The sequence below is a fragment of the Ascaphus truei genome, chromosome 6 (assembly GCF_040206685.1).
Source record: "Ascaphus truei isolate aAscTru1 chromosome 6, aAscTru1.hap1, whole genome shotgun sequence".
In the NCBI taxonomy this organism is placed as follows: domain Eukaryota; kingdom Metazoa; phylum Chordata; class Amphibia; order Anura; family Ascaphidae; genus Ascaphus; species Ascaphus truei.
In genome coordinates, this window is record NC_134488.1 from 107,414,270 (window position 1) to 107,437,787 (window position 23,518).

The 23,518-nt window shown below is 42.4% G+C and overlaps 1 long non-coding RNA gene across 2 annotated transcripts in view; it reads right to left on the minus strand.

Annotated features, from left to right (window-relative positions):
• Positions 1–7,266: 7,266 nt before the first annotated feature.
• LOC142496540 (uncharacterized) overlaps positions 7,267–23,518 on the minus strand; it is a 107,958-nt gene continuing 91,706 nt past the window's right edge. Inside the window, exons 3-4 of one of the 2 annotated variants that reach the window (XR_012802043.1) lie at positions 9,191–9,288; positions 7,267–8,165 (exon numbers count right to left, since the gene is read on the minus strand). This is a non-coding gene — a long non-coding RNA (uncharacterized LOC142496540). The remainder of the gene's footprint in view (positions 8,166–9,190; positions 9,289–23,518) is intronic. The other variant, XR_012802044.1, reaches the window with a different exon arrangement.

A 23,518-nucleotide genomic window follows, 5' to 3' on the forward strand; every position in this document is an offset into this window, starting at 1 on the left:
GCAATTTTACGACGCCATGTCACGTTGCCGTGGCAATGAAACGCCGTGTGACGCCACGTTGGTGACGTGCACAGTGTCATTTGATGCTGCGAATCTGAAGGAGGGCGGCAGCAAGGAGGCGCCCGACATATGTAAGTGACTTCCCATCAGGCCCGAGAGCGCGGCAAATATATACGGGGGCAGACATTTTTGCCGTCCCCAAAATGTTGCCGCCCCAGTCCCGGGCTTAACAGGCTGAATGGGAAATCTGGCACTGGTTACAGGGCTGAGTATTTTCACTTTCAATTATTTTGCAAGTCCCAGTTCAATCACTGCTGGTGGCCGTGTACCTTCAACATATTCCCTGAGAACTCCCGATAAAAAGAGGTACCACTGTAGGTCCTCTACTCATGCTGGATGGAGGTACTTCCAAGCAATTCCTATGGTTCTACAAGCCAGGGGTGCGCAAACTGAGGGTCACACCCCCCAGGGGTGGCACAAGACTTTCTGGGGTGGTGCGGCGTTTACAGAGGCCCCGTGCTCTTCCACACAACATTCAAATTAAACGAAGGTGGAGCGCGCAAGGCCTCTGTAACTCCCTCTTACCAACTTCTGCCCATGACAGCGTGGCGTCAAATGACGCCACCGATACTGGAGAGAAGGTAAGAGGGGGGTGCGAGCAGGGGGGGCTGGGGGGCGCAAAGAAAAAAGTTTGGGCACCACCTCTCTAAGATATTCAGCTTACCACACTCATACAACTTTCTGTTTAATAGGTACAGCTGGTCTCATATGACCCCAAAACATATAGTATACCTGCTACAAAGATATCGTTGGAAGGTATACATGTAGTACCACTACAAGGGTGTCTCTATGGTGTTTAGGGATGAATTTTGTGAAGAGCTTCATCTTTGAAGTCAGATCAGATCAGATATAATGAACAAGAAACGGTACTAGTTTATAGAGAAAAGGCTGTAATTCTTCTTTTATTTATTAATGTTTTAACAACACTTAGTACCCTCAACTTTAATGCCCGACTGTGCTCCACACTATTAGGTCCTGTTCACTGGCCTCCCATAGAGTCCTTCATAGAGCCTTTGACCGTCATTCAATATGCTGTAAGGCCAACTTTCCCTTGCCTGGGAAGCTTTCAGCTCCATCCAAATGATGGGAGTCTTACAGAGCGGAAGGCGGTTTCACAGCACATTGAATAGGGACTTTTGACTGCAATGTCCCCAGATTAGTGTTGTACCGGGTCCTACATTTTCTGAAAACCGGGTAACGGGTACCTGGGAAAAATGAATAATTTTACCCGTCCGGGTACTCGGTTACCCGAACGGCACTTACCTGCAGGGTGAGGAGGACCACGGCGACATCTGGGAGCAGCAGCAGACGTCCTGATGGCGGTGGCGGCAACAGAAGTCCGTGTTCAGCCGGCGGGAGCAGCAGGAATACAGCACACTGCCAGGGAGGAGCCGGCTGTCCAATAGGAACGCTCCTGCTCCAGTCACATGGTTCCCTGGCTCACACTGGTATCAGCTGTGTGCGGTATTCCTGCTGCTCCCGCCGGCTGATCACGGACTTCTGTTGCTGCCACCGCCACCAGGACCTCTGCTGCTGCTCCCAGATGTCGCAGCGGTCTTCCTCGTCTGTCTTCTTCCCCTTCCGTCACCGGCTGCAGGTAAGTGATGAAGTATTTTCATATAAAGTGACATTACCCGGTGCCGGTTCCTACCCGGTGCCGGGCCCAGCCCCCTTCTGCCGGGTCCGGGTAGTTAAAAAAAGCACTGGGTAATTACCCGGTGCTCGCATCACTACCCCAGATCATTGGGCACTGTTATAATTATTATAATTATAGCTAAATGGGTGAGCTTGCTGACAATTGCCTACATTTCTTTGAGTTTCAAATGGTCAGTTCGCTTGTGAGTTTGGTCATGCCAGTGTGACATTTTTTACAGGTTGAAATTACAGTAACTAAAAATCTGGGAGGTGTATTATCAAGTTCTTGCCATTGTATGATAGTGAGTGATAATGGAATGACAGCTATAGATCTTATATCAAGAGTACAAACTCCCTGTCTGCCCTGGTAAATATTAACCTAATTATGTCTCTCAAGTGCTATGTGTCACGGATGTTCAACTGCTACTGTCCTATAAGAAATATCAATGTCCCTTGCGAGGGCAGGATATACAGTAGCCCCCTTTAGACTTTCATGTAGCAGTGAAGATACAATCCGTCCCATCTACATTCTCACATCACTGATAATCCCCAGATCTGCATCAGCTCATTCAAAAGAGCAAAGCAAGCAGGAGAAAGTGAGGTCGGACCTGGGAGGAAGAACTCTCAGTTGCAATGCTTCACAAGGTTCACTTCACACCTCACTCCCCAGACAGAGCGAGTGAAGAACCAACACTGTACTTCTCATCAGCAGCTGTTCATTGAAAAGGCTAAATCCCAAAGCACACATGCTGCTGATTCATCTTTCAGGGACACATGTGACAGGCTGGGGGTATGACACATGCACACAACCCGACCACAATTTCTCTATAGCGTGTGCTGAACTGTATCTGTCATATACAGTATTGTTACAGCAATAGCTATTCATCTCTACTGTTTACAGTAACCCCTGGCATTTACTAAACCACAATATCACTACGATGTTCCTTCGTTTTAGGCGTTACCTTTGGATAATACACTATTTTATCTCTGCACATGTTCCGCGAAATAATATAGATTTTAAAGCTGCAGACAAAGGAATATCCTACGTGTGTGTTTTTTTTTAAAATAAATCAGTTCTGTACTATGGAAAATACTTGTAGCATTTTTTTTTTTTAAAAACAACGCTGAATAACATTTTTAATTTATTCAAATTTAACAAGCACCTAACAAATATTCAGTAGCCTGTGTGATTTTTGTAATTTCTCCTTAGAACTCATGTTCTGACAGCTCTCAAAATCGCCCTGATTTCCATTGGTACCCAAGCTTTTAGCCATACTGCTTTGTATGGTCCGAGAGGCCCCCTCCCTGGAAATCTCCAAAAATAGGCTCAGGACTTACCTGTTTACCCAGGCATTTGATTAATGAACAACAACCTGCCTGGCAATTCAGACTTATCTTTCCCTTGTCTTCTGTTCAGCCTACATTTTTATTTTAGCTTTTGTTTGGTTTCTTTCATGGCTCCTGAATGCTTTTAGTGAAATTTTTGGAGTCTTATTGGGATAAAAAGCGACATATAAAGTTGTTCTTATTTATGTATTAAATGTACTCTTTAGAGGTGATTTAATATTTTTCGTGTGACATTTATCCAAATTAGCTTTTTTCAAAATAGAGTATTGGGGATTGCATATTTAACCCTTTCAGTTTGTGCCAAGCAGTAAGATTATTAATAAATAGTAATAATGGTGACAGTGTACACAGCGCTACAATAGAAACTTGTAGGCATGATGGCGGTTATTCATTCAACTGCGATTGTGCTGATCAGGGCAGTATCGCACGGAAACTCCTTTCAAAGTCAATGGGAATTTGTCTGATCGTGCCCCGATCAGCACTATCATAGCTTAATGCATAACCCCCAGTAACTCCCTGCCCTGAAGTGCCTACGATTTAATTGTGCTACCTGGGGCACAGGGAGGTAAAGTGACTTGCCCAAGGTCAGCTGGGAATTCCACCAGATACACCTGCTTCAACGTCAGTGACATCACCCCTGAGCTACTCCTTCAGATTCATGCACCTCCACCATCAATGAAGGGGTTAAAATATTATTATTATGGGTTTCTTGCTTCTCTGTGCATTAAATGTGTTGGGTTTTTTTTATAATCCAATGGCCTATGTAATGGTGACCTTTGCACTGCTCAGGCCCCAATGCCTGTGCTTAGTTTGTTTAAGATTAGATTGAAGCTCTGTTATGTAGGAGGGTGATAGGCTTGACATGTAAGTAAAACAGGGGGGGACATGTCCTCATAGTGAGCACTTTGTCTGATATCCACAAAAGGGCGCTCAACTTTAGCACACCTACTTTAAGCTCCCATCCATATGAAAGGGAGTCAAGATGTGCTAAAGCTTAGCACTCTTTTGTGGATCTGGGTCATAAAGCAAAACCTCCAACTCTCACCTATTTAGCAGGTAAAGTACCTGTGTTTATGTCCTGCACCTATTCAATTTAGCTGTACTTATTTGTACCTATTTCTGCCAGTGGTTGAAGCTCAGAACCAGCGGCTAGGAGATTTATGACATCTGATAATGATTAGGGGGGATTTGACACCCAAATAACACACACACGCACACACACATGCACATACACATTTCTATTGTGTGTATGTATATACAAATATATGCAAATCAATTTAAAAATACAGTACACATTTATAGTAACATGATCTTTGCATATAGTTAATTGAACATGAATCTGAACAGAATCTGCTTAGAACAGTGTTTTCAAACGGGGTTCCCAGGGCATCCCTTATGGGTTTCCTGTCATTTTCAGGTAACTTGAAAATGTTACCTAATACACAAGGATTTACAATTTATTTTATCTCAGACACGCTAATAGAGAGAGTTGGGATTCCTTACAATGCATCTGATCTCAGACGCGCTAATAGAGAGAGTTGGGGTTCCTTACAATGCATCTGATCTCAGACGCGCTAATAGAGAGAGTTGGGGTTCCTTACAATGCATCTGATCTCAGACGCGCTATTAGAGAGGGTTGGGGTTCCTTACAATGCATCTGATCTAAGACGCCCTATTAGAGTGAGTTGGGGTCCCTTACAATGCATCTGATCTCAGACGCGCTATTAGAGAGGGTTGGGGTTCCTTACAATGCATCTGATCTCAGACGCGCTATTAGAGAGGGTTGGGGTTCCTTACAATGCATCTGATCTCAGACGCGCTATTAGAGAGGGTTGGGGTTCCTTACAATGCATTTGATCACAGACGCGCTATTAGAGAGGGTTGGGGTTCCTTACAATGCATCTGATCTCAGACGCGCTATTAGAGAGGGTTGGGGTTCCTTACAATGTATTTGATCACAGACGCGCTATTAGAGAGGGTTGGGGTTCCTTACAATGTATTTGATCACAGACGCGCTATTAGAGAGAAGTGGGATTCCGTAGAATTGCATAATATAATTATAGGGTTCCTTAACCATAAAAAGGTTAAAAAAAATAATACACTGGCTTAGAACATGTAAGGGGTCTATGTATCAAGGCAATTTCGGAGTGAAACTGGGGCATGCTTCTCCAATTGTCTCCAATCTGCCCTAGCCTGCATCATGGGGAGTGTCAGTAGGAGGAGTTGGGTAGGAGTTACATGGTGCACAGATTATAATGAGATGTATCACATTCTGCATCTCTCTGCAACACTCTTTTTGCCTTTCATTTGCCCGTGCATTTTAACACATTTTTGCTCTGTTCATACATAGTCCCCTAAATTCCTCTATCATGCACAGATAAAGCAAATAAATACCTATTTTTATGTACCGAATGTCGATGGGTCTGTTAAAGGCAGCTCCAGCGCAATGAAGTGAAACTGTAATCTGGACGTTTTCAAGTAAATGAATAACTGTTTGCATTGACTGTATTAAGAGATGCCTACATATCAATATAATAATCAAGGTAAATGATACACAGTAATGGACTTCACTGTCTGCGAGCTGCCCTGTTCTGCGTCTCTCTGTCAGACTGTAACATGTGATGTTATCTATGACTTTGCCTGTGAGAGGGAGCATCTGATTACAGCAGAAGGGGGTGCTTTAAAGGTTGTGGTTTTAAGACTGGATTTATTTTGCAGTGATGTATAACCCGTGTTAGAAGTATCTCTGCTGCTGGATAATTTATTAACATTGAGACTTATTCAATAATGAAGCCAATTCCATCACCGCAGCGGGAATATGACAGGCCCCAGTTCTACTTATTTTTTTTAATATTTAAAAATGTAATGTCTCTATTAAAAAATGTTAAAAAATTTTTTTTTAAATAACAAGAAGCAAACATAACATTTCGGAGGTTTCGCCTGACTTTAGTTGTTTTTTTCGTTATAGTTATATTATTCTCACTGTAACTACGCTGCATTTTGGGAGCCTCTTTTCAGGATGGTCACTCCACTGTGAGGCCGTCATAAGTAATAGTAGAAAGAAACACCATGGAAATGAAACTGATCAAACACACCAAAGAAAAAAATAGAGAGTGGATAAGTACTTAATTGAATATTAAGTGCCATATGGAAGGGGTATTACAAGTCCAAGAGAATGTCACAACCAACAACGGTATAAAACTGTTATCCAGACACATCAAATGAGTAAGAATAAAACCGCTTTAGCCAACAGTTCCACCTAGCAGGATCTTCATCAGGGCTCAATAAGTGCTAAGTTCAGAAAGCACGAGTAAGCCTTCAAGACTTAAGCACAACCAGTATACGTGTTTAGTGGACATACAAGAGAGTTCTTCATGGATTTAAATAGTGCGTATAAAGATTCCAAAACCTCATAGATCCTACATCATGTGCCGTCAAAGCAAAGGGGTGAACTATCAACTGTAGATGACTTTAATGCCTTACAATAGTCGAATACTGCGCCATCGCTGAACTAAGATGTAACATTGGAATGTAAATGGGGCTGGAACTCTATGGTGATGTTTGGAAATGTCATCATTCTCCGAAAAATGTCATCATGTGTTTGCATCCTTCTTGGTATCCAAAACTAGCAGGAGAAAGTGGTAGCAGCATCTCTTTCAGCAAGGAGCTTCTATCCCTTTCTTTGGATGAGAGGCGGGAAGAGGACTGCTCCAGGCAAAGACAAAACAATGGTCATGATGGCCCATCTGTGCACAGTTTTCTCTCTGGACAGTAGAAAGACACCCAGCATTGTTATGCTAAAGACAGCCGGCTGCTCCTCCAGTCTGAATACAAGGGTAATTTCCAGAGCCATCTTTCCTCTCTTCCCAGCATGCTCCCTGTTTATTACTTCGCCTCTTCACTCCAAGGACAGAGCATAAAATCAATAACAGAGAAGGCTTTCAAGGCCTAAGCAAAGCACTAAATTATTAAGTCTCGTTATGATAGAATCCATAGCACATACAGTGTTGACTTTATTACTGTGGAATGGTAATCAGGAGTTCAGTTATCATCAGTGAGTTATAATAATTATCAACAAAAAGGGCAGTTTGTCCAGGACAAAATAAAAAAAACTCAGATAATTAAAGCAATCTTTAAAATCGGTTTATTATTTCCAGTTTCGATTCAAAATAGCGTAAAATGAAACAAAAAACGTTTAGGGACTTATTCTAAATCCCCCGAAGAAGCTGACCTAGCAGTTTACGGACAAAATTCCCCATTGACCCAAGCTCTAAAACATCCGTTAAAACAGGGAAGAGAACCATTTTGGAAAGTGCTATACTGCTGATAAAAGAACGTACCAATTTTGGCATCTACAGCACAGCAGCCCTTTTTCTTAATTGTGGTGCATCATTAAAAAAAACCACCATGATATATTTATGAATCGAGTTTCATATGTTGCACATGCAAATGAAGCCTGCTTTACTTTCCCAGTTTTATTACATAGTGGTTAAACTGCAAATAAGGATTCTGGGTAATGATATGCAAATGAACACCCAGTGGACATACCACTTCTTATCCCCTTAATTTGATCGATTCCCGAAAACGTTTGCCTTCAGCATAAAACAAGTTATACAGCTAAGCCTGAGACAAGGAAGCACAGAATAGACCCATTGAAATACAGCTGTTTCGTCCTCATCAGTTTGAGTTTAGTCACTATCTGAAAATAACTTGCAAACTGGTCTATCCCGTGTTTACACATGAAGGAAAGACCTGTGAGGTTCTGAAAGCTAAATAAACCCATGGTTGTGGTTGCTGATGAATTAGGTTTTTTAAATCGCCCAGACTTGAATAAGTTAGCCTTGTCCTATCAGCTTATAAGAAAGCTGCTTGCTACGTGGGACCTTTACATAATGTATTTTGTTTTTCCCCAGGCCCCCTGTGTTATGGCAAGAAAAGCATTGATAGAAAAAAATCTGGATGTTATTTATTTATTTTATTTTTCAGGAAATGTCAGAATTTGAGATCATCCCAGATTTTCTGATGGGGTCTTCTCAGCCGTCTTCTACGCATCAACTCCTGTCAAAAAGAGTGGTGTATCCATTGTTTCAGACGTCGGTTCCATCCCTCTTAGACGAGAGTGCCTGCAATAAAGAGGGGCGTTACCTGCTTCTGAACGGTCAAATTGGATCCACACCGATAACATTTGCTAACATACTGTACATGCACCTAACGAAAGACAGACCCAATTCTTTCCCCTACTGGCTGAATTGGCGGAGGGGGAAATGATCTTTAATACTGTTTGTGATTCGGTGCTAGATAGATCAAATCCACAACAGAAACCACATAATGTACACGGCTCTCAGATCTCCACTGACTTAGCTACATTTGCCCAGGATATTTCTTTCTATGATATATGGAGACTGAAACATCCCAAAGAAAATAATTATACCTTTTATTCAGCCCCTCACCGGGTGTACTCCAGAATTGATTATATATTAAATCGACCATTCCCTAGTGCCAGCAGTGATTTCCACTTCTGTCAGCCCGATTACGTGGTCAGACCACACCCCATTAAGATGCTCTTTTAAAAATATTGCTCCCGTAACAGTAAGACCTCTTTGGAAATTAAATGACTCCCTGTTAAGAAATCTCTCCCATGTTGTTGCGATGTAAATCTCCGGTGTGTTATTAAAAAACAAAAATTCCCTTAGATGTTCGTCTACGGTAGCCCTTCCGTTACTCATAACACACCGGAGATTTCCATCTCAACTATATGGGAGGCTCATAAGGCATACAGTACATTCGAGGTCAAATAATTGCGACTTCCACCCTCAAGAAAAAGCAGAGATAATAATATATCTCTAAATGCACCATATCTCTAAATGCTTATCCAAACTCAGGAATGTGGAAATGGTACATAAACAAAATCTGTCCAATAAAAATTATCAAACGGTACTACATTTTAGAGGGGACTTGTGAATTCTTCAAATTAATAAAGCAGATACAATCTTAAATTGGACAAAACGATTATATTAGCAGGTAAATTGATGGCCCACAAATTAGGGAAAACACAAGCTTCGGCTTCTGTTCAATCTATGAGACTGGGTGATGGCGAGAAATCATATGATGCAAAAACCATTGAGAGGGAGTTTGTAGACTTCTATACCTCTTTTTTTATTATCGCTGGTTTGACCCATCAAAAAGAATCGAGGGGCTTTTCATACGGGGTTGGAGAAGTATCTGGATTCATGTTTCCTTCTGACCCTGAATGGGGACAGGGAGTTACTTAATAAATAAATACCTCATAAAAAATAACCACAGCTATTAAAGAGCTCAAAAATTGCAAACTACAGGCCCAGATGGTCTTTTTAATACATATTACAAGACCTTTAAATCACAACTAATCCCCTTCTGAACGGACTGTTCGATGCATTTTTGAAAGGAGGAGATACTAAGGGTCCAGATCACGATGATTCCAAAGCCAGGTATAGACCCCAACTGCTGCAGTAATTATCGCCCTATTTCCCTTATTAATTCTGCCGTTAAGATTTACAGCAAGGTTCTAGCAATTAGGCTGACCAACTTACTTCCTAAAATAATTAACCCAGACCAAGTTAGGTTTATTCTGGGCTGACAGGCGGCAAACAACATAAGGAGGGTAGTAGACCTCACTCACCTAGCCAATCTTTCCAAAGAAAACACGCTACTAATTTAATTGGATGCTGAAAAAGCCTTTGATGGATAGACTGGGAAAACATGTTTGCAGCGCTGCAAAAATTTGGAGTCTGGTGTCCCTTTCTGAAGGGAATTAAAGCTTGGTATAATCAATGCTGTGCCATGTTGAAAATGTAACACCGTTGACGTAAATCATATTAATAATGGAACGAGGCAGGGATTCCCACTATCACTCCTATTGTTTACTCCTAGTTTAGAGCCACTGGCTAATAAGATTCGGAACAATATCAACATTTCTGGCCTAATAACAACTTCTAAAGAATACAGAATTGCACTGTATGCGGACGATATCCTGCTCTCTTACACAGCCCTGACCTCACTTCCAAATTTATTTGAGGACATTTCTAACTTCAACTATTTCTCCAACTATAAAATAAATAATTTAAAATCGGTGGCATTGGCCCTGGGAGTGGATGGAGGAATGTTGATGTTGCTTAAACTAAATTTCAATTTTCGATGGAAGAGGACCATATTAAATACTTACGAGAACATCTAACACCCCAATACGCAGGACTCTATAAAGCGAATTATCCAGAAATATTTTTGGCACTTACAAAAGACTTGGAGGAATGGAACAAAAACTGCATTTCGTGGGTTGATAAGATAACATCTGTTAAGATGAAGACTTTCCATAAATTACTCTACCTATTCCATACCCTGCCTGTCGGTGTCCCAACCAAATTCTGGAAGATATACAAAAATAACATTTCAGTTTCTATCTGGGGATGAAAGAAACCTAGGATTAAAAAAAAGTGTGATCACTGCTTTTAAATCGGAGGGAGGTTTAGCCGCCCTTCCTGTACTAAAGAAACATTAAGCAGCAGTCCAACTGAGTCACCTACCAGCACGGCACAGGATCCCAAGGGGGATAAAATGGGTGGAAATGGAATCCTCAGAAATCCCGGTACAGACTATTGATTCACTCCTGTGGATCAACAGAGAAAAGACCTAGGAAGGTATACATGCAGCTAGTTATTACATTCTCTTTGGGTATTTGGGATGCCTGGGAAAGGAACATGGGCCTTGGGGGAGTGTCCTCTCGAAATGCAGAATTCCCTTCGGGTCTGATGTCAGGTAGCAATAACGTCTGGATATCTATCTAAGGCTATATTGAGGATAATAGATATTATGGTTTTTTTTTGCCATATTCAGAAGTTTTAAAGAATTACGAGATACATATAACACACCGAGTTGTTCAGGAATAATCAAATTAAACATTTAATTTCTTCTAAATTTAAATCATTGGAAGTCGTGCAGCTTAACTCTTTCCAGAGATTATGTACCAGGCAACGGCAATAGAAAGGGTTGCTCTCGGCTTTATATGTTATTATGGGAACGGGATATTGGAAATTTCTGACGAGGACTGGGCAGATATATGGGAGGCCGCCGCGCGTGAATATAATAAAATAGGTACACAATTCTTATGCAGCAAGAAAGAAAGCGCAAACCTAAACACTTAAGTGAGTGATTAAAAATACAGTGAACACTATCAAATAAAGTGATAGTCAAAATCACCATATGGGGAGAGGTGCAGCTGGTAGAAGGGTGTTCCTCAACACCCTTGATTAGGATCGCAGCAAAAAACTTCCAAAGCACAAACTGTCCTCATAGGTAAAAAAAACACATATACCGTATATAAAATTCAGCAAGTGAATAAAATGTGTGGCGTGAATAGATTTCTTAAACGTCCACTCATGTGATGGTAGTGAAATTAAAAGATATTGAATTTAGAAATATCAAATTGTATCTGATCTGCGTGGTGGGTTGAGGGATCAGGAACGACTGCACCCCTGAGGAAGTTCCCAGCTGCGGAACGAAACGCGTCCTGTGTTACTACGAGCATTGTGAGTGCCGTGCCTGCCGATCCCTGCACTACAGAAGCTGTAGCTGAATCGACGGCTCCTATTGGCTCAGTCGATGCCGTGACGTCATCCACCTGGGAAACCCGGAAGTGTGACTCTCCGCAAGACCGAGGTATACCAGCCACCATGCTCTAGCTGTGTGCTAGCAGGCCTCCGGCATCGTGGACCCAGAGTGGTGAAAATGCTCTTTTTTTATCGTGGAGCATGTGAGTTTGTATGGGCTCACTGCTCACCTTGTTTATAATTCTAAAAACTGTTCTGCGCTATATACTGTGTTTTCTCTTTTATTGGATGACCTAGGGGAGTTCCTGATCCCTCAACCCACCACGCAAATCAGATACAAATCTGACAACATTTCCAAATTCAATATCTTTGAATTTAACCTCCACCACGTGAGTGGACATTTAAGAAATCTATTCACTCTACACATTTTATTCACTTGCTGAATGTTATATTTATTTGTTTTGTACCTATGAGGAGAGTTTGTGCTTTGGAAGTTTTTGCTGTGATACAATTCTTATGAGATGGTATTTGGTCCCGGTTAGACAAGGACATATTTACAAAGGAGCCAGCGCCCAATGCTGTAGAGTGTGTGGACATAGATGTACTTCTTTTCCATAGCTTTTGTCCAGTTTTTCCTTTCTGAGCCAAAATTAGAGAGCGGGTACAAAACGGGATGTTGGGATTGAAATGCCAGATGATCCTTTGATAGTGGTCCTTGGCAAACCAGTCCCAGATATTCACTGTAAGACTAACAAGCATATCAACCCATGTGCTGACAGTAGCACGTTGCTCCATAGCATCACAATGGAAACGGGCCACTCTACCTCCACTCCACATCTTCACAGACAAAGCGAGACATGCACTCGAGATGGAACGTACAGCGATCTTAAATAACTTCCAAATTCATGAAAATATGGTTCCCATGGATAACAGCTTTCTCCGACGACTTCCCTCCCGGGCAGCAATTAGCGGATTAGTGACTACTTAAGAGTTGGTTCTAATACATGCAGAACGGCGGACAATTACTCAATGTATATAATTGATATCTGCCAAATCCCAGTCTTGGGCGACATTACTTTAGAACTGTTTGAAACTGTTGTAAGGACTGTTTATTGTATACTTACATGTCTCCTTTCTTGTTCCACCTGCCCCCTTTTAAGTTTTGTACACCTACCCACCCTAAACATTACAAAAATTAAAAAAACCTGTTTGAAAAAAGAAAAGAAAGCTGGAACACCAAAAAGAGACCCCGCTCCCCCCCCCCCAAAAAAAATTATTATTAAAATTGAGATCTCAAGGGAGGGGATTGCTGCTTTCAGAACTTAAAAGTTTTCAGTGTAATCTCTTTGGGGCTTAATTATCCTTTTAACACTACTTACATGTTATAGCTAGAGAACACACTAACTAATCGCATGTTGTGTGTCCTGTATTAGTCCTGTTGTGTTGCTTTGCTGTTCTTTAACTGCTGTGAATGCAGACTAGAACGGAGGCCTAGGATGCAATACTTTATATATGCACAGATTGCTATACATTGGGTATAGAATTCAATATCCCTCTCCTGCTGAAGCCGTTGTATCCCAGGCTCCATCTCACTATGGCGTTTTCTTTTATCAGCAATCTGCTGTTTATTTTCACGGCTTGGAACCTGCATTTCTCTGCTCTCAGCAGTTTTAATACGCACTGGCTTACATTCATTTTGCCTCCCATCCCCCCCCCCCCCCTGCACATGCAGTACTGCTCGCCCTGCGGTCAGTCCTACAGATCTGCCTCTGAGCGCAGAGGAAACTAAATAATACTCAGAAGAAACAAAACAGGACAGGCCCCCTCCCAAGCTTGACCTCCTCTATAATAAGCCTCTGGCACAATGGGTGGGTAGATTTTGTTGCCACTAACACATTTCTTCATCTTTTTTCTGTCCCTTTTGATGAATAGTTATCACATGAACTGTCAGGGTTCTCTTATTAGGAGCTTAAACCCTATAAATAAAGCAACGGCCTGAAATTGCTGCAACTGCGTCGCCATGGCAACTTCCAATACTCAACTTCAAAGGGACATCCATCTTTAAAACATCCAACCCAGTGGGAGAAGTGGCTTTAAAAACTAAAATGTGATTCTGTGGCTCATTTGAAGAAGAAAAAAAAAGTCTAAATGTGATGTAAATTTAGGCACGGCGTTTTTGACCATGTTTTAGAAATATTTATACAATGTTTCTGATATAAAAGAGAAAGCAAAATATTCTCTCTCAAATAAATCTCCTTTACACGAAGAATAAAAAGGGAAATTGGGAGTGTGTATATAAAAAAAAACTCGTGGTATTTGGAGTTTTTAAATGCAAAAAAAAAAAAGTAGTGGTATTCAATAACGACGAATAACGTCCCACGTTTGTGAAAGAATAAATGACAGCCTGGAAAAATAACCATTATTTGGTTATTGTACGTCAAAAAAGTAAAGATGAATACAATTTTAGATATTATGCATAAAGACCAAAGTTCCTAAATGGTGCTGAACATTAACCCACTTTAAGTCCCATTCAGGTGAATTAATCCCATTAAAGCTTAGCACTGTATGGTAACTTGCGGCTTTCTTTGATGCTTTAAGTACATTGTAGCAGTAACAATGACATAAGGATAAGCAGCACATAAGAGAGATGTATACATGATCCTTTGTTCTTCCTCTATTCTCATATTCTTCCCAGCTGTCTCTGAAGTTTCCCTTTCTGTCTCTGCCTCTCACATCTTTGATACTAGTTTTCTTCACCCTCCCCCCCCCCCCCCCTTCTTCCCTCCTGTCCTGTTTGGCTTCTCTCTGGCACCTCCAGACAAGTGGCTGCACCTGTGCATTAGAAGCAACATTTGGCTCCCGAAAGTCTGTAATGGCTCTTATAGTGCCCACATTGTTTAAAGCTACAGGTTGCATTTCTTGCTTTTTTGTGTGTGTGTTTGGTTTGTTATAGGATTGAAGCAGGGGGTCTCCGGAGATGAACCCCATTCATTTCAGCTCAGTGGACCCCCTGATTTCAGAGATACCTCCGTAGGGGTGTCCCGGTCTCTGAGCAGGTCATGTGGGTTAACACGAAGCTGCAAGGGATGATGTCACGGCTTCCTATTGGCCCGAGTGACATGGGACATTTAAAGCCGTCATTTTGTTAGGCACACAAGTTCCCTGGCTGCAGGAATACCGGCACCCCCTACAATATCTGGTAAGTATCTAGGGAAGCAAAGAGTCCCCAGAGCTGAAATTAATGGGGTTCAGCTCCAGGGACCCCTGCTTCAAGCCTACAATAATAAAAGAACAAGCAATGCATCCTGTATTGCTACTTTAAGCTTCCAGCAGGGGTAGAACTAGTGACCGGTGTCCACTCGGCGCCCTACCTGTGGATCGGTGCGGGGATGGGGAGAGCCTACCCAGGCGGTGATTGCGGAACTTGGGTCCGACCCAGGTTAGGACCACCTGGGTGGGCTTCATCCGCCGCTGGGTAAGGCCTTGCACCACAGGTAGGGTCCGTGGACGGGTTGTGGAGGGAGGGGGGCTTTAAGAAATGTCGGAACACTGATAAAATAAGTGTAGCAACGACGTCCCAGTGTGTGGTGAATGGTGGTGGGCCCAAGTGCAGCCGAACAAGCTGCACATATGGTAGTTCCGCCACTGGTTTCCAGTGCTGGAAGAGTCCAGCTACAGGGCATTACTTTCCAGTGTCTGTCAAGCCCTTTCCAGCACTTATGAGTTCAGAACAGCAGATGTGTGTACGTATGTATATCTTTATTTATATAGCGCCATTAATGTATATAGCGCTACCCAGCAGTAATACACGTGGCATAATCATATAAATAACAACTAATACAAATAACGCATAATGGGAAGAAGGGACATTTAGGAAAGGGAGTCCCTGCCCCAAAGAGCTTACAATCTAATTGGTAAGTAGGAAGAACATGCAGACACAGTAGGAAGGTGTTCTGGTAAGTGCAGGAACGATGGATATCTTTGTCCACATCAAGTGTCTGCGGCCAAAAGAACTATGGGGTCCCCGTTGGCTGGAGAATGTGCCTAGAGAGTCGTGTACTCAACCCCAGAGTCCAAATGATCGTGTCCAATGCTACGTTATGCAGGGGGTATTAGCAACTGCACTCACAGCCTCGTGGGATGGCGTCTGGTGTCTGGCGTCTGACTCGCGGCTCCACACTGAGTGCCGTCGAGCAAGGATGACGTCACCGTATCGGCGTCAGTACGGGAGAGTGCTCGGAGTGTTGTAAAGTCTACAGGACACTATCTTGAACCACAATGGATCGCATTAAGGTTGATAAGTGGTATATTCCAATGCGTTTCGTAGCGCTAAAAGGCTACTTCTTCCCTGAAGGCTGTGAGTGCAGTTGCATTGTGGTTCAAGATAGTGTCCTGTAGACTTTACACCACTCCAAGCACTCTCCCGTACTGACGATGATACGGTGACATCATCCTTGCTCGACGGCACTCATTGTGGAGCCACGAGTCAGATGCCAGACGCCGTCCCACGAGGCTGTAAGTGCAGTTGCTAATACCCCCTGCATAACGGAACATTGGACACGATTATTTGGACTCTGGAGTTGAGTACACTAGACTCTCTGGGCACATTCTCCAGCCAACGGGACCCCATAGTTCTTTTGGCCGCAGACACTTGATGTGGACAAAGATATCCATCGTTCCTGCACTTACCAGAACACCTTCCTACTGTGTCTGCATGTTCTTCCTACTTACCAATTAGATTGTAAGCTCTTTGGGTCAGGGACTCCCTTTCCTTGATGTGGACAAAGATATCCATCGTTCCTGTTCCTGTGTGTTCCAGTGTCCATGAGTGGTAACAACCAATACTGTCACATTCTGTGCCTGTTTTTCAGTTGATTGATGTACGCAGAACCTTGAATCATATATATCATAAAATTGTATTTGACATTTTTCACGATGAGCGTTGTGCGCTGTTTTTTGTTTTGTCTTTTCTAGTTACTCAGGGTTCTGGGCTACCCTATTTGCAGCAGCAGACTCTCCTTTATTCATAGATTGGTAACACAGTTATCATTTATGTTACTCACGTGGGTACTTAGTGGTAGTATTTAATCACTATTAATTCACAATTGTTAGCTCATTTTAGTTGCGCGTTTGTTTTGTTATTTTCTGTTCTGGTAAGTGCGTCTGCAGATCAAGCAGAAAAATATAAGTACAGCTCAACCCCATTATAACGCGATCCGTTACCACGCGAATCCGCTTATAACGCGCTGTGAAGCGTGGCTCCCAATTTCCGTATTTATGAATACTTTACAATACGATTATTGATATCTTAAATACTTTATTGTACAATGCATACAATTGTACATTATTTCTAATGCGATCCGCTTATAGCGCGATGTGATTCTTTGGATCCCAAGCACAGCGTTATAAGGTGGTTGAGCTGTAACAACATTTACCATTCTCTTTTCATCAAAGAATCACATTCATATAATCCTTCTACTAGTAATATTGGAATAACTATTTCTTATATAGCGTTGACAATGTACGATGCGCTGTAAAAATTATTTAGCATTCTCTTGAGTTACTGTCTCAAAGAGCTTACATTCTAATGCACAGGGAGATAAAGTGCTGGGACTGAACTGGGTTCACATGTTTCAGAGGCAGTGTTATTACCCCATAAGCTACTCCTGTGCCCTTTTTTTTTTTTTTGTCCGTTCCTCTTTAGTTTCTAAGCATTTCAAATCTAAAATTAAGTATAAAACCACATAGCGTTATCATTATTTTGGCAACTTTTAATAAGAATATGAATTATTTCTTTATATAACAACATTCATGCAGCGGCCTTATGCAGGGCGCGGCACATTAGTTAGTAAATTAGGGCCGCCATCTTTAAAACTTCCAGTAACTTCAGATTTAGATCACAAATGTATTTAAAAATCGCCAAAAGATGAAGATATGTTTGACACAGTTTGAATAGAGTAGGACAAGCTGGTGCTGCAAAGGCTTTAAATGTTAAACTTGAACAAAAGAACATCTGAATGTGGCTCTTTGAGACTGGACTCATTGCTAAAGTGGCTCTCTGAATGACAAAGCTTGAGTGCTGCCAGGCTTCATGCTAGTCCTGCCATCCCTATGTAAGTGATTCCATTGTATTAAACCTTCTATGAAGAGCAAAGCCACCCCATCCCCCTCTCAGCATCAGACAATAGCCTACTCCAGCTTTCCCTCCCATTTCATGATATATGGGGTTGTCACTCCATGGAAAAATTAAGCTGGGGGGATTCTTGAGGGGAGAAAGGTTACAATCGGTCTACGACACACTTCAGCACAAAACGCCCTCCCTCGCTGCCCCCTGCCATCGTCTTACAAACTCCTCATGTTCTTAGTCATTCTTGACGCCTGCTGTCTTTCCTTGCTCCCAATCGGCACATCTGCTGTCAATATGATCAGAAATAGCCTCCCACTCACTGACCCTGCCACTGCTGGTTCTATCCTGAGTCTTCACAGACTGACCAAGGACACCCTTCTCTTTGGTGGCTGTCATGCAGGCTGAAGTGCCAAAAATGTGCTACCAGGATTTCAACTCAGATGTGGCTTCATTAATGGATTTGAGCTCTAAGTACAAAGTTCTTTGGGAGTGAAAGTTAAGCGTTAAGAGTATTATTAGGGTCATTGCCTCTGTTTTCATGCAATGGGACAGAAGAACAAGCTAATAGAGAATAATTGAAACTGCCGCAGCTACTGCTGGTGTGAATAAGAGAAACGTTCCCCAGAATATACAGAATGTCGTTTCTATTTTAGGACAACTACTGTATGCAGTGGCAGAGCTAAGCAGTTCTTGGCTAGAAAATGGTGCAGAAATGCAGATGAAGCCAGCAGTAATGGTCTTATAGATATCAAGGGAATCTCAGTACTTCATATTAGAATTATTCCAATAAAATATATTGGGGGGGGTTTGGTCCCAAAGCCCCAAAACACAGTCATTTTCGCCTCTGACTCTTGACGGCGAACGAGGACAACTCAACTACCAGCCCATTTACGGAGAGAGCAAACTAAACAGCCGCATTCTTTCTGCATGAGAAAAAAAGGTTTAAATACACTTGTCCTTAGGACAAAACCCTGCTTAAAAGAAAATTAAAAGTTTCTTAAGTTGCTGTCTGGTTTTCATTAGAGCGATCGTTTTGTCCAAGATCTGGAGAGAAAAGAAGGGGTTTACAAAGGAGGCCAGTAGGGAAGCGTGTCACTGCCATTACTCTACCCCTTGCTGGGATTAGGGCTGCTGTCCTGTGCCCCTTTGAACAGATGCAAATATCCATTGAGACTCCCAGCAGTAGCAGGGTGAGCTGAACAGTACAGACAGGACCAAAGCAAGGAAGCGTGGAAGAAACACTTTCTTTATCTTTTTCATTCCTCTTTTCTTAAATAGCCCTAATCCAATTTTGTTCCTGTTCTGTCTTGGCTCACTCTAGCGTCATCCGTCTACTATGGATACAGATTCAACTCCCCACTTAGCCTCCCTTAACCTCTCCAGGATGGCTTTTTTACAATTAACCTCATGGGCCCTGGCCTACGTACTGTACGTCATATACACACATATACATTATTCAAGAGTGAAACATGAGTCACAATTCACAATCGGTTTCATATAACACAGAGCGTCGCTGGCTCAAAACGTTCTTTCTTGTCCGTTTTATGGGACTTAGTAAAAATGTAAGAACAATGGCTGTGTTCTTTCCATGAAGATTATGGAATTTCATCTTGAATAATGAGTGTTAAATCTTCCTCTTCTTTGCTACATATACATTTATTCATTGGGTGAATCCATTAGTTTGTTTGTGCATTGTTTCATTTCAGGAATGGTTACAAAGAGAAGAACATTATTGTCCATGGGATACATGTTCCTCATATACACAGAGCATTTTGTCAGCCTCTTGTCTCTCGCTGAGGCTTGCAGTGTCTTGCTACACAATAGAAATCTTGAAAACCCCCTCGTCAAATGCAGGTGCCAGCAACTCGGTGCTCTGCCCCGCATTGCAGGCAGCAAACAAGGAGGGCTCGCAAACACAGACCCGCACAGTATATGAACGCAAACACACACATAGAAAGAGTGTGTGCTCGTGCATCTTACATATGCCAGTAAACTACTTCAACAAATCTCAGAACAAAGCAATATATGGCACTATACATAACCAAAGCAGCCAATCGAGCTATTTTCAGCCAAAATTCCCCATTAAATCAATGGGGAATTTTGGACCAAAATGGCCCAATCAGCTGCTGCGGCGCATAAACAACCAACCCCTTAAACTGCAAGCTGGGGTGCGGCCATACTTAACCCCTTTGCTGCCAAAGAGGTCTTCCATGCATTGCTTTACGATTTGTTGCTGACCATGGTGGCAGCAGCAGCAGGTTTCGCTTCAGTTACATAGTAGATGAGGTTGATGATGCCCATTTAGTTGAACCTATGCTGAATTGACACAACGGATTCTTATCTTATATTTGTAGTGACAGCATTTTGATCCAGAGGAAAGCAAACAAAAAAAAAACCTAGAGAAACATCATCCAGCGATGTCTCATAGTTGTCGTTCCCCTTTATTTTAAATAGTGTCTATTGCCTTACAGTAAAACATTAAAATGCATATAATGGTTACAAGGCCCAACTAGTTATATGGTGTCATGGTGTGATAGCATGTGAGGGATACTGGTATACAATTTTATAGGAACTACAATTGCTCCTCCTGCCTTGTATGTCTCTTTGGCACAGAATGGGTAACATAAAATACATCCACATATACACACATTAATAAATACAGAGCTATATCATTTGCTCCTACACATTGCTGCGCTTTGCTTCTTCTGCCGATCGAAACCTTTTTTGCATATCTAAAGTCTCCCCGACCTCATCCCTGCTATTAGTGGCCTGCAGGCCATCTCCCTTAATCCTTCTTTGGCTAATTCAGGCACAAAAAGCTCCTGATTTGCACGACAATACCTTGGCACACTCTCTGCTGCTCTCCTGCAGGGAGAATTGTGCTCCAACGAACAATGTGTCATTTTAGAACAGAAAAGAAATCACAATTTCTCCACTCGGCCAGCTGCCACTGAAAATGCTAATTATCCCTCCCTCTTTCCCATTAGTCAGAGTGCCTGACTGGCTTCAGCAGCATTCTCCTTACCAGCACCAGACAGGCAGGTGAGGGGCATGGACAGCCCCCTTGTGGGTAGATCATCGCCCTCTTTTTTTTTTGTTGGTTAGACTACTGTCTGCTTTTAAAGGTGCAAATACGCAAACACATATGTTTAAAATATATACATTTTAGACTCTTCATCAACAGAAATAAATCTCACAGCTAATGAAACTCACCAGCCCTTTTATCCCCTGTACTCAATTTTCCAACTCTATCTGCCCATGAAATGTCTGTGAAGTGACTGTATAACCCTGTTCTTTTAATGTAACCATTGTATTGTTAGAAAACTCTATGCCCAGGACACAATTGAAAACGAGAGGTAACTCTCAATGTATTACTTCCTGGTAAAACATTTTTATAAATAAATTAAGCTGCTACAAGAGTTCTTCTGAAATTTATTTAACAGTGTTTAGTAAAGATGAATAGCCATTGTTACTCCATGATATTAACAAATAGGGAAGTGATCCAGTAGCAAGACAATAAGAGGGAATTTTTGCATGTGAGTCCAACTCCATTGGAGAAACGTGAGTTAGGCCTCGGACACGCTTACCGCTGGCGTGCTGAGGCGCGCTGAGGCTCAGGGAAAGCGGGTGCTTTCCCTGGCCTTGCGGTTACTTACCGCAAGCGCTCTCAGCAGGCCGTCAGGGGGTGGTCCGGGGGCAGGCGCGTCACTGGCCGGGGGTGGGCCAGTGACATCACGGAGCTGGTTCGCCGTCATTGGGCGAACCGCTCACGTGACCGGCCTGTCTCGCCGGCAAGCAGGGGAATTTTAAATTCCCCTAAGACCTGCGCTTCCGCAAGCGCGCGGAAGCGCAAGTGAGCCCCTACTAAAGCCGCTCTAATTGCGCCTCAGCGCGCTTCCATCAGCAAGCACGTAACATGGCCGAGGCCTAAGGCAGGTTGAGTTCTAATTACAATGATATTTTTACATTGTGCAGTAGCAGTGAGTGCAGCCGTGTTTATAATCTGGAAGAAATGGGAAATTGTGTTAGGTTATTTATTTCACTCATCAGTCCATATCTGTTCCAGCCTTCTAGCCAACAACAACCATCTAATATCAAAAAGGATGATACTACTCTGACAGATCCCACTGACATAGCAAACGCATTCAATTAATACTTTGTGGGGTGGGCTACTTCCCTACTGTCAAAGCGCCACCCTAATTAAATTCATAAAGCCCAACCTGTGAGAACCCCTATATCTCCACCCCCTCCCAACACTTCCCACAATTTTCCGTTTGTCCCAGTATCTGAATAGGAGATGACACAAGCGCTCCTAACATTACAATGAAACAGCCAATGTGGGCCTGACCTAGTGCAATCAACGTTCCTTCGTCTTCGTGCTCCAGCCATTGCCGTGCCATTTGCCTCCCTAATCAAATTTATTTTGTCTTCAGGGCACATCCCACAGACGTGGAAAACTGCCAGAGTTGTCTCAGTCTACAAAAGTGGGGAGAAAAACATTGTCCCCAACTAAAAACCAATCTCACTTCTTCCAATGCTATCAAAAGTCATGGAAAAATGTGTCCACTCCCAATCAAGCGATTTCTATACCAGCACAAATTTCCATAGCCAATTCCAATCTGGTTTTCGCCCAAACCACTAACCAGTAAATACCATCTAATAAGTTGGAATAAGGTTTAGTGTGGAATGGAACTGGGACAACTAAATGGTGCAATATTCCTAGATTTTGCAAAGACTTTTGACACTGTGTTATCTTGTTAAACAAGCTTCAGTGCTCTGGAATAGGGGAACACGCTTTAAACTGGTTTCACTCCCATCTATCAGGTAGATCCCATTATGAGTCTATCTCAGGCTCTAACTCTAACCCCTTGAAAATTGGTCTAGGATGTTTGGTGATTCGACTGCAACCAAAGCGCCACTGACGCTCCGCCGCCAGAACGACTCACCATGGCCAAACGTCCCATTCCATTTGATATCACCTGTGTGGTCCCGCAAGTCTCTGTTCTGGGTCCCCAACGCTTTACAGTCTTCATTAATGATCTGCCTACAGCTTGTAAGGCCACTTCAATGCATATGTATGCGGATAACACAATCTTATATGCACACAGCCCTAGCGTCCCTGATCTTGTACTTTAATCTGATTTTTTAAGACATGAACCCTGAATTTCACAGAACAAACTCTGTTTAAACACTGAAAAAATTGTGATTATGGTATTTGGGACTAAGGCTAAATTTCTAAAGCTACCAATGACAGAGCTTCAGATAAGAACCAACTCTAAAACTAATCTTGCCCCAGTCACTAGTTTTAAAAATATGAGCATATGGTTTGACTCCTATTTAACTTTTGGGTAGCATATTGATACCCTGACATCCAAAACCTATGCCAAACTAGGTGTACTTTATAGGAACGAATCCTCCCTAAACCAGCTCGTCACACAGCAAATTCTAATGCTAATTATAGACTATAGGGACATCGTATATGGTACAGCACCCCAAACTCACCTTAGCAAACTAGACACCCTCTACAACTCAATATGCCGCTTTGTCCTACAATGTAATACAACACGCATCACTGTTAAATGCTCCAATAACTAGATTGGCCATCTCTTGAATCCAGACGCAAAGTACATTTTTCCTGCCTTGCCTTCAAATACTTTCTGGGCAAGCTACCCGTCTATTTTAACAAGCACCTCACCCCTACCACATGCAGCACTTATTATCTGAGATCTGACTCCAAAAGACTGTACACAGTCCCAAGGTTCAACAA